Raw genomic sequence first — 11,688 nt, forward strand, 5'->3', positions numbered from 1 at the left:
ATTGACTCATTTTCGTTTCAGGCGCTTGTGTGTTGGTAGCATGTTTTGCTGGCTCTAAATACCAGTTAAATTTGTTTGATTTGTCATTACAGCGGCCAACTGTCGGCTAAACACTTATTCTTACAATAGTTTTGCCTATGCACTCACAGTTCTTTCCATCTTTTAGTGACTGTTGTTTAATCTCATAGTTGTTTTGGTGGCTAACTCAAAGTTTTGGTGGCTAACGCTGCCGTACTTTAGCTTAGCTGTGAGCGACTTTAGCTTAGCAGCTAGCAATGGCTTCTCCTTCTCCCTCGAGCTCTCCTACTTTCTCTCGGTGTGTCAGATGTTCAGTTACTCCTCTGCCTCCTTTAGTGGTAATGGTACGTGTAACAAGTGTAGTTTATTTGTAGACATGGAGGCGAGGCTCAGTGATTTAGAAGTCCGGCTCCGCACCTTGGTAGATCAGACATTAGCCACTGTAGCTAGCCAGTCCCCAGTAGTCGCTGAGAAACAAACTTTGATCACTGGCAGTTCCATTTTGAGAAACGTGAAGTTAGAGAAGCCAGCGGCCATAGTTAAGTGCAGCGGGCCCCAGGGATGCGTTGATAATTATCCAAATTATTGGCTAATTATGGGAAACACTGCTTTCACTACCACCCCCTTCACACCCAAACAAAGCAGTCTCCCCTGACTTTTTAACTAACATCATATCCATAACAGCAGCAAGGAGTGTGGTTTTTACAAAGCATAGAGCTTAGGCCTAACGTTTGTTAACGCCACCGGCTGAAATAAAAAAAATAAAGCAAATAAATCCCGACTATTAAACAGCGTTTTTACTGCACATGTAGCTTGTATATAAGAGCAGTATTCAGTAGTTACAAAACGTTAAGTTAACGCCACTCTCCCCCGACGAGTCCAAGCATCAGTTACAGTAGCTGCCGGAGTTTCTTTCTGCAAGTTTCACGTTGCTGTGCTGCTTCAGCAGATGCTTCAATAAATCATGTAGAAATGTTCGTGGTTGAAAGCTTTTTGCTGGTCGCACAGAGTTTACAATAGACAACAATGTTCTTTGCATCTTAGACTGTGACAAAATAATGGCAGCTGTCTCCCAGCTCTCTCCCTCGTTCTACATTCTTCCTTTAGTGTTTGGCTATCAGCGACATGAACAACAAAGTCTGGTGCCGCTGAGCTGCCGCACAGTTGCGGATTTACGTCAAAGATGGTGTGTTCAGTGACGAGTGACGCAGCGTTACTTGCCTTAGTAACTAGTAATAATATTACCGTTTTAGAAAAGTAATTAGTTACACTACTTAGTTAGTGGGAAAAGTAATGTTATTACAGTAACGTGTTACTGCCCAACACTGGTGATGACATGTATAGCCACATGTCATCATTTCGCAGCTGGTTGTCGAGGTGGTGTCCAGCAAACGATGTGGTCTTTGTAGATCATTGGCAGACTTTCTGGGGAAGACCTGGTCTGATTTGGGGAGAGGGCATCCATCCTACTTGGAAAGGAGCAGCTCTCATTTCTAGAAATCTGGGCAAGTTTATTAGTGGACCAAATCCATGACAATCCAACACACCCAACACACTACGCAGAGTCGTAGTCTAACACACTTCTCTTCTCCTCCATTTCAAGAGTTAGCTAGTCATAGCATAGTGACGGTGTCTGCCCCAAGACCACTGAAATTATTTAAATCAAAGGTAAACAGAAGAGGAGCTGTGCATAAAAACCTCAAGTGCTATAGTGCAAAAGAATAGGAAAATTAAATGTGGACTCGTAGACATCAGATCTATCTCCTATAAAAGTGTACTAGTAAATGAATTAATATCGGATTATAATATTGATTTATTTTGTCTTACTGAAACCTGGCTGGGTGATGGAGAATATGTTAGCCTAAATAAATCCACCCCTCCCAGTCATATTAATACTCACATTCCTCGAGGCACAGGCCGAGGAGGTGGAGTTGCAGCTATCTTCGACTCTAGCCTACTAATCAGCTCTAAACCTAAACTAAATCATAACTCATTTGAAAGCCTTGTTCTTAGTCTTTCACACCCAAGTTGGAAATCACTGCAACCAATTCTTTTTGTTATAGTATTCCGAGCACCTGGTCCGTACTCTGAATTCTTATCTGAATTTTTGTCAACTTTAGTCCTTAAAACGGATAAAGTTATTATTGTAGCGGATTTTAATATTCATGTGACGTTGCGTTTATTTCTCTATTAGATTCAATTGGCTTTTCTCAAAGTGTTCATAAACCAACTCACTGTTTTAACCACACCCTAGACCTTGTTCTGGTATATGGTATTGAAACTGAACATTTAATAGTGTTCCCACAGAATCCCTTTTTATCTGATTCCATCAGCTCTAAATTCATTATCAAGTCACAAAGTAACAGAGGACTCCTATGCTAATTTCAGTCCCTCCCAAATCGATCATCTCGTTGATAGTGCTACATGTGTTACGCCCCTCTAAAGGGGAAATAGAAAGTACGCACGGACATGATGTGGCTTCAGTCAAGTCCAACGTTGTAATGTATTTACCAAAAATATATCAAAATACATTCACAGCATCTTAAAACAGCACTGGCAAATAACCTTTAAAACAGTACATTTAATAAAAGATTATTCAAACAAAAAGAGATTTAGCTAATTTAATTTAGCTGTAATGCTAAAGTTCAAGTTCAAGTTTATTTATATAACACATTTAAAAACAACACTAGTTGACCAAAGTGCTTTCCACAATAGACAACAAATATACATGACAACAGTAGAAAAAGTAAAAAATAAAATAAATGTCACTACTCAACTCTGTTTGAAGGCCAATGAATAAAGATAGGTCTTTAGCAAGGATTTGAAAGTGTCAGGAGTTTGGGCATTTCTTATTTGAAAAGGTAAAGTATTCCAAAGATTAGGAGCAGCTACTGAGAAGGCTCGGTCACCTTTAGTTTTTAACCTGGATCTGGGGACATCAAGGAGCATCTGATTGGATGACCTCAGTGCTTTGACCGGAGTGTGTCCATGTAAAAGTTCTGATAAATAAGAAGGTGCCAACCCATTTAAAATTTTAAAAACAAGCATTAAAATCTTAAAATCAATCCTAAAGCGGACAGGAAGCCAGTGGAGTGAGGCTAAAAAAGGGGTAATGTGCTCACGCTTTTTAGTTCCTGTTAGAAGTCGAGCTGCTGCATTCTGGACTAACTGTAACCGATGGAGTGATGACTGATCCACTCCAACATACAAAGAGTTACAGTAGTCGAGACGAGACGTTATAAATGCATGTATTACTCTTTCAAAGTCTTTGCGTGGTAGGTAGGGCTTGACTTTGGCCAGCAGTCTCAGCTGAAAGAAACTGGTTGGTAAATGGACGACTATATGTTCCTAAAGTACCAAGAACATCTATACAAGCACTTAAATCCCCAGGTCGACTGAACACAACAACCTCAGTCTTACTTTCATTCAGACAGAGAAAGTTCTGATTCAACCATATTTTAAGATCTCTCAGGCAGTTGAGCAGTTGACTGAGTTGCAGCTTTGTCATTAGATTTTACAGGTAAATAGATTTGTATGTCGTCTGCAAAGCAATGAAAGGAGATGTTGTGTTTTTTGAAAATGGACCCCAATGGCAGCATGTACAGTGAAAAAAGCATGGGGCCCAATGTGGACCCTTGGGGGACCCCACAAGAAAGAGGGGCAGCAGATGAAGAAAATTCACCGAGGTGACCAGAGAAACTTCTATCCGCCAGATATGATTGAAACCATTAGAGGGCTGAGCCCCTAATGCTGACACACTGTTCGAGTCGGGATAAGAGAATGGAGTAGTTAACCATATCAAAGGCAGCAGTCAAATCTAAAAGCACCAAAACAGCAGAGTTTCCAGAGTCAACAGCTAAAAGGAGATCATTAAAAACTCTTCAAAGGGCAGTTTCAGTACTGTGACGGGGCTTAAATCCAGACTGGAATTTTTCACAAATACTAAAATCATCTGAAAATGATTGAAGTTGATTAAAAACCACTCTCTCTAGGATTTTTGACAAAAAGGGGAGCTTAGAGCTAGGTCTAAAATTAGAGAGGTTTGAAGTATCCAGATTGTTCTTTTGCACAACTGCATGTTTGAAAGCAGCTGGAACACACCCTCGGCTGAGAGATGTATTACCCAAGGCGACAATGCTTGATCCAACAGTGTTAAAAACATCTTTCAAAAAGCGTGCAGGAATACTGTCAAGGGGGCAGTTTGCAGGACGTATTTGCTTGACTATGTCAGAAAGAAGGGGGAATGTAACTGGCTCAAACTGACAAACTGACAGCTGGGCTGACAGGGGGGTACAGAGGGGTCACTGGTAAATGTAGTGGGTGAAAAGCTAAGACCGACAATTTAGTCTATAAAATATTTCAGGAAGTTTCCACATAAAATTGTAGATGGCACAATACAGTCTGATTCGCAAGGGTTAACAAGAGAGTTAAAGACGTTAAAAAGAACCTCACGCCTCTGGCTGTTATTTGCTACTACATGGGATAAAAATTTAGTTTTAGCAGATTTTACTGCTCTCTGGTATTTAGATCTGCAATCCTGCAGTATTTCAAATGAGACTTGAAGTTTGTCCTTTTTCCACTTTCTCTCAACTATTCTACAGGCACGTCTGAGAGAGCGGGTAGTGTCATTCAGCCAAGGCTCTGAAAGTGGTTTAGAGCGTTTTTCCCTCAGTGGAGCAATACAGTCCAATATCTCAGTGCAAGTACAATCAAATTGGTAGGTGAGTTCCTCAACACTGAGGTTGCAGCCATCGAGATTGTAAAACAATGAGTTTTTAAAAGCAGCAGAAAACTGTGAGGCAGATAAAAGGTTAATTGCACATTGCATGCCGGAGCACAGGTAGAAATCTCCAAACAGGGGAGAGCCACAGTAAATAAGACAGGTAGATGGTCTTAAATGCATGTGTCACATATTTCACTTATGGATACACATAAAACATACGATAGAACAAGATCCAGAATATGTCCTTTTTCATGAGTCGGGACAGACTGTGTGAGATTAAAAGAGTCAATAAGATTAAGAAAATCTTTAGCCAGAGGTTTGGATTCACAGCACACATGTATGTTAAAATCACCAATAATTAAAAAGTGATCATATTTCAAAGCAATCCCAGCCACAAAGTCTGCAAAGTCTTGAATAAAATCTTTGTTAAACTTTGGAGGTCTATACACCACCGCACATAACACAGTTGTGGGAAAGCTTGCCTCAAATAGTTGCAGTTCAAAGCTGGAGCAGCTGTCAACCAGAATTTCCTGAAAACGAAAGACAGATTTGTATACAGACGCCAGCCCTCCACCTTTGCCCGTGTTCCGAGGGAAGTTGAGAAAGTGACAGCAGGGACGAAGAAGTTCAGAGAATGGAGTGAACTCACCAGCATGAAGCCAGGTTTCTCTCAGAAACATAAAATCCAACCCCCTTGAAGTGAAGAAGTCATTCAGCAGAAACGTCTTGTTAGCTAACGATCTAACATTAATCAGAGCCAAACGAAGACTGTGATCCTCACTGGCCAAAGGCGCCGTATGATCCAGCGGGCGAAGGTTCGAAGTTTCCACACCACATCTGCGGGCCCGAATCCGCGTAGGATGATGAGGTAGAATCAAAAGGTCGGCCTCAGAGGTAACCGTCCAGATGGGCAGAATGGGACGGAGCCATCGGCCTCGCACCTCCAGCAGTCGCAGTGCGGCAGGAGTGTAGCATCCATTGTAAGGACACATCCCGTTTGCGGATGCAAGGTAAGCCTTGTATCTGACCAGCACACCTCCACGCTTTCCCCGTCGCCAGAAGCGCTTCTTTTGGGGAAAATAGCATGGTGGACGGCGCAGGTGCGCTGGTATATCCGCCAGGAAAGGAGGAGGATTAGTCCAATAATCTCTCAAATCATGCCTTCTAAGTACATCTTCAGAGGCCCAAATATTGAGAAGTGTTTGGGGATCATAGATAAGTATAGCAGAGACATCTTGACAACATATAAATAGAATGACAGCAAACAGCAAACTAAGCAGACAAGACGAGGACAGAGTGCTTGCCATGAACACTGGCGCCATCTTTTTCTGCCAAAATGAATACTGCTATTTTATAGTTATTATTAATTCAGAATACACTAAACATTTTAACCTCAGTAGTAGTGTTGCACTTATATAAAGTATCTTGCCTCTTAACATTAAACACTAATTTTTCTTAAATTGCACTTTTGCCACTTTTACCTTATCCCTATGATATAAAGCGAATACACACAGAGAAAATGGCAGTGTCGGTGTTACATTACAACCACGCTTTAATCTCGGTCCACATGACACAGCTAGCATACAGGATACACTGGAGCAACACTTCACATTTAGCCTTTAGACTTCATGAGTTTCTTTTTTTTATTTCAATTCTTACTCACTGATTCTTGAGATAAGGTAAGAAAAGGATATATCGAAAAGTCTGATTTGCGTTAAAAATCAAGAAATTAATACTAATAAAAATACTTCAAATGTTACATTTAAAGGAACTGTGTATACTCATGAAATTGTTTTCATACATCTTAAAATAATTTCATTAGAATTTGTTAAAAAGGAGGCTCTATACTTGGAAAGTACATGTAAGTTAACCTGTCCTCAGCAAGACTTCACAATGACAAACTGCCAGAAAAGTGTTTAAAAATGCTACAAATGCATAAACATGAATATCAAGTGAAATTACATGTTAAATAAGATTTATCACACAATAAATAAATGGACCTTTAAAGTATATTTTCCATAAAAAAAACTCACTTTTTGTCAACTCCGTCAGATTGTTATCCTGAAAAAAATCATGAAATGTCATGGTGAGCTATTACCCTGAGGACCCCTTTCCCACTTACTGCTCTAGTTTGATTCAACCGTAGAACACTTGGACTGATAGGTTTTCAATTTTATGATATTTTAAACAAACTATGTTGATATCACTACAGTCACAGCTTTAATATGTCAACACTGTCTTCCCATTATGATAATCCTAGTTAAGAACTGTGGAATAAAAGTTAGTTTAGGTTTAGTTTAGGTTATAGATGTAGCTACCAACTGTGGAAAAAACAAAATGGCTCCAGTTTACAAGACAGGGTCAAGATGGAAAAGGATTCCATTTTGTCAACTCCATCAGACGTCAACTCCGTCAGATTTTATGTCTGACGGAGTTGACGTTCAAGCTGACAGAGTTGACAAGTGCTTCCAAAAGTTGTTTATATATATGGAATAAAGTAGTGTGAGCAAGTAATTAATGAGAACATTAGAACACAACAGGGATGTGCTACAGAAGTGTGGTTCATGGGTGAAGTAGGTCCTAGACAGCACTTTTTTATTTAAACAACCACATAGTTAGCTAGCAACCATTCCCTGTTAATCTCCCAATAAAGACACTCGTATGTAAAACTTTGTTTTGTAGGGAAGCATGGCAGGACAGAAGCTGTCAGTGGAAGAGCAGAGAAAGAGAAACAGGGAGTATTAAAAAAATAATAGAGAGAAATCAAACAGTGGCCCAGACTGCCGAAGTGAGACTAGAGAAGGAAAGACAACGATTGAAGAAGACAGTTGAAGTGAGACAAATAGGAGATTTGGGAGCAAGAGAGCAGAGGCAGTGGGTGGTTTGGTACTGAGAGCTGAGTATCATCAGCATAGGAGTGGAAGATGAGACAATGTTGGCAGATAATCTGACCAAGGGGTGGCATGTAGATGATGAAGATGATGGGTCCAAGCACAGACCGCTTCAGACTGCTTCCTTTGTGAGAGGTAAGACTGAAACCTGAAGAGTGCTGTGCTGGTAATACCAGGTCGATGGGATACGCGGTCAAGGAGAATAGTATGGGAGATTCTCTCTAAGGCTGTGGAGAGGTCAAGGAGGATGAGTTTGCTGATATGTCCGTCAGCAGCAGTGAGTAGGTTGTTTGTGATTTTGGGCGGTGTCTGTGCTATGGTGAGGTCTGAATCCTGATTGAAGGGGTTTATAGAGATCATGGTTGGATGGCAACTGCTTTTTCCAGAATATTACTAAGCAACAGAAGGTTGGAGATCAGCTGCTGGCATTCTCTGGATTCAAGTCTGGCCTCTTGAGGATGGAGGTGACTTAAGGCATATTTAAGTAGGAGGGAACTATGCCAGATTCCAAGGAGCACTTGATAACATCCACAGGACAGGCAGGCTTTGACCATGACGGTAGGCACTGGGTCCAGGGTACAGTTGGAAGCCTTGGCATTGGTTGAAGCCTAGAAGGATGTCCACTGGCTTGAAGGAGGAGAGGCCGAGCTGAGGCAGGTGAGTGTGGAATACAATGAAATATGTACGACGAAGAAGAAGAAGTAGTAGTAGTCATCTGGTTTTTCTAGAAGTGGAATGAAATTTGGACAAATGGAGGACCACACATATTATTTAGTAAAGAGCCGACAGACCGTGTCGGCCACAGTATCTTCCAGTGAACCATTGGAAGGAGGAAGGAAAACCAATGGAAGGAATCTGGAAACTACATGAAACGTTAGAGTTACACAGTTACAATTAAAAATCTTAAAAACTTAATTTGTTAGTGTTCTTAATCTGTTGTGATTTTAATCAGTTGTTAGTAAAATATTTGTAAATACTTAATCAGTTTTCACCTCCATCACTTGTTTGTCAACACCGTCAGTAATTTGTCACTGTCACGTTAAGGTTTTTGTCTTTTTACAAAAAATATTTACTCTTTGTTCAATGTATATTGTTTAAATATTAAAACACTAACTGAACTACATGCAACAATGTCTTCTTTGCCTAAGAACATTAATTAAATGTGCCTAATATTAAAAATGAATGTACAAAATTAAGAAATTTCAATATCTGATTTTTCAAAATAGTGTGAGATCAGAACAAAAATCTATAATGCATTTTATTACTTAAATATGTTACTTAACACCACTATTAGATGCTTGTGGACTTCACAGCATTGTTGTAATTATCAAATTGAAAAAGCATGCTTTTTGATGTGTCTGACGGAGTTGACACAAATTGACTTATGAAGTGAATAAATGTTCATGAAGTGTTTTCATAAAAAATCTGTTCTCTTGCATGCTTTGTTAGTTGAGACCTTTGTCTATAAATATATCAATTACAAATGAATGTAGTAAAGATCTAAAACTGGTTTTGTCCCTTATCTCAAGACCTGCCCTTAACTGGCACCGACTTATCTCTAAAATCAGGAACCTTAGAAACAGCTGTAAAACCAGATATATGTTTAGACTGCTTTGCTTCCCTCAATCTTCAAATCATCAACCTGCCTCTAAGACCCTATCCCGACTAGGCTGCTTTAGTTTTACCCCTTGTCAGCACTTCTTTACTAGATATGGTCAGTCTATCTTGATCAACAGGCTATGTACCACAGCACTTTAAAGTAGCTGTAATTAAATCTCTTCTGAAAAAGCCTAACCTTGATCCAGATCTTTTAGCCAACTATAGACCTATATCTAACCTTCCATTTCTCTCTAAGATCCTTGAGAAAGCAGTCGTTAAACAGCTGTGTGACGTTCTACAGAGCAATAGTTTATTTGAGGATTTTCAGTCAGGATTAAGAGCTCATCATAGCACAGAGACGACCTCCTTATTGCATCAGACAACTGGTTTTATTAGATCTTAGTGCTGCATTTGATACCATTGACCATCAGATCCTATTGCAGAGATTGGAACATTTCATTGCCATTAAAGGAACCGCTCTAAGCTGGTTTAAGTCCTATTTATCAGATCGATTTCAGTTTATGTTAACGATGAGTCCTCCATGCATGCCAAAGTTAGTCATGGAGTTCCACAAGGATCTGTCCTCGGACCAATCCTCTAAACTTTATATATGCTTCCTTTAGGCAATATTATCAGGAAATATTCCATAAGCTTTCATTGTTATGCAGATGATACTCAGTTATATCTATCGATCAAGCCAGATGAAACTCATCAGTTAGCTAAACTTCAAATGTGCCTTCAGGATGTTAAAACCTGGATGACCTGTAATTTTCTAATGTTAAATTCTGATAAAACTGAAGTTATTGTTCTGGGGCCTAAGCACCTCCGTGACGCATTATCTAAAGATATAGTTTCCCTTGATGGCATCGCCCTGGCCTCCAGCACCATTGTGAGGAATCTTGGAGTTATCTTTGATCAGGACATGTCGTTTAAGTCTCACATTAAGCAAATTTCAAGGACCGCCTTTTTTCACCTACATAATATTGCGAAAATCAGGAACATCCTGTCTAAAAATGATGCAGAAAAACTAGTCCATGCATTTGTTACTTCTAGGCTGGATTACTGCAATTCTTTATTATCAGGCTGCTCGAAAAAGTCCATTAAGACTCTTCAGCTAATCCAGAATGCTGCAGCACGTGTTCTGACAGGAGCAAGGAAAAGAGATCACATTTCTCCTGTCTTAGCTTCTCTGCATTGGCTTCCTGTAAAATCCAGAATAGAATTTAAAATCCTTCTTCTCACCTACAAAACTCTTAATGGTCAGGCACCATCTTATCTTAAAGAGCTCATAGTACCTTACTACCTCACCAGAGCACTGCGCTCCCAGAATGCAGGGTTACTTGTGGTTGCAAGAGTCTCCAAAAGTAAAATGGGAGCCAGAGCGTTCAGCTATCAAGCTCCTCTCTTGTGGAACCAGGTTCCAGTTTGGGTTCAGGAGGCAGACACCATCTCCACATTTAAGAGTAGGCTTAAGACTTTCCTCTTTGATAAAGCTTATAGTTAGGGCTGGCTCAGGTGAGTCCTGAACCATCCCTTAGTTATGCTGCTATAGGCCTAGACTGACGGGGGACTTCCCATGATGCACTGAGCTTTCTCTACTTTCTCTCCCTCTGTATGCAACCTCATCCCATTAATGCATGTTACTAACTTCATTACTTCCCTTTCTCGTAGTCTTGTGCTTTCTCGTCCCTCTCCTCTCTCCTCCTATCACTTCCTGCAGGTGCTGGCTCTGGAGCTGTGGAGTCTGGATATGTGGTTGCGAGTCACCTGCTGCCCCCGTGTTCCTGCTCGACACCCTCTGCTACAATCATTGTTACTAGTACTATTGTTATTATTATTATTATCTTTAACATTATGATTATTATTATTAACACTTCTATAAATATCTGTACCATTTTTCCATTCAGTCTATAGCAACATCATCTTTACTGTCTGTATCTCTGTGTGTATATTGTGTAGGCTGCCTCCCTATCCTGTCTCTCTCCCTCCCTCCCTCTCTCTCTCTCACCCCCAACTGGTCGAGGCAGATGGCCGCCCACCCTGAGCTATGGTTCTGCTTGAGGTTTCTGCCTCTTAAATGGAAGTTTTTCCTTGCCTGTGTTGCCTAGTGCTTGCTCTTGGTGGGAACTGTTGGGCTTCCGTAAATAATATAACTGAGTACGATCTAGAGCTGCTCTTTTATGAAAAGCTCTCTGAGATAACTGTTGTTTTGATTTGGCGCTATATAAATAAAATTGAATTGAAATGAACTAATGAGCAGGCGGGAACAACACAGGTGAGAGGGATCAGGACTAACAAGACAGGCAGGCAGTGAGACAGCAGGGGAAAACAGAGACGCCTGTTACTCCAGAGGGCTTCTGGAGTAACAGAGAGAATACAGGTTACTGAAAACTAAACACAGGCCATATCAAAATAAGACTTAATAGATCATAATAATATAAATAACAAACCAATCCA

Source organism: Micropterus dolomieu, linkage group LG06 (genome assembly GCF_021292245.1).
Source record: "Micropterus dolomieu isolate WLL.071019.BEF.003 ecotype Adirondacks linkage group LG06, ASM2129224v1, whole genome shotgun sequence".
Taxonomy (NCBI): domain Eukaryota; kingdom Metazoa; phylum Chordata; class Actinopteri; order Centrarchiformes; family Centrarchidae; genus Micropterus; species Micropterus dolomieu.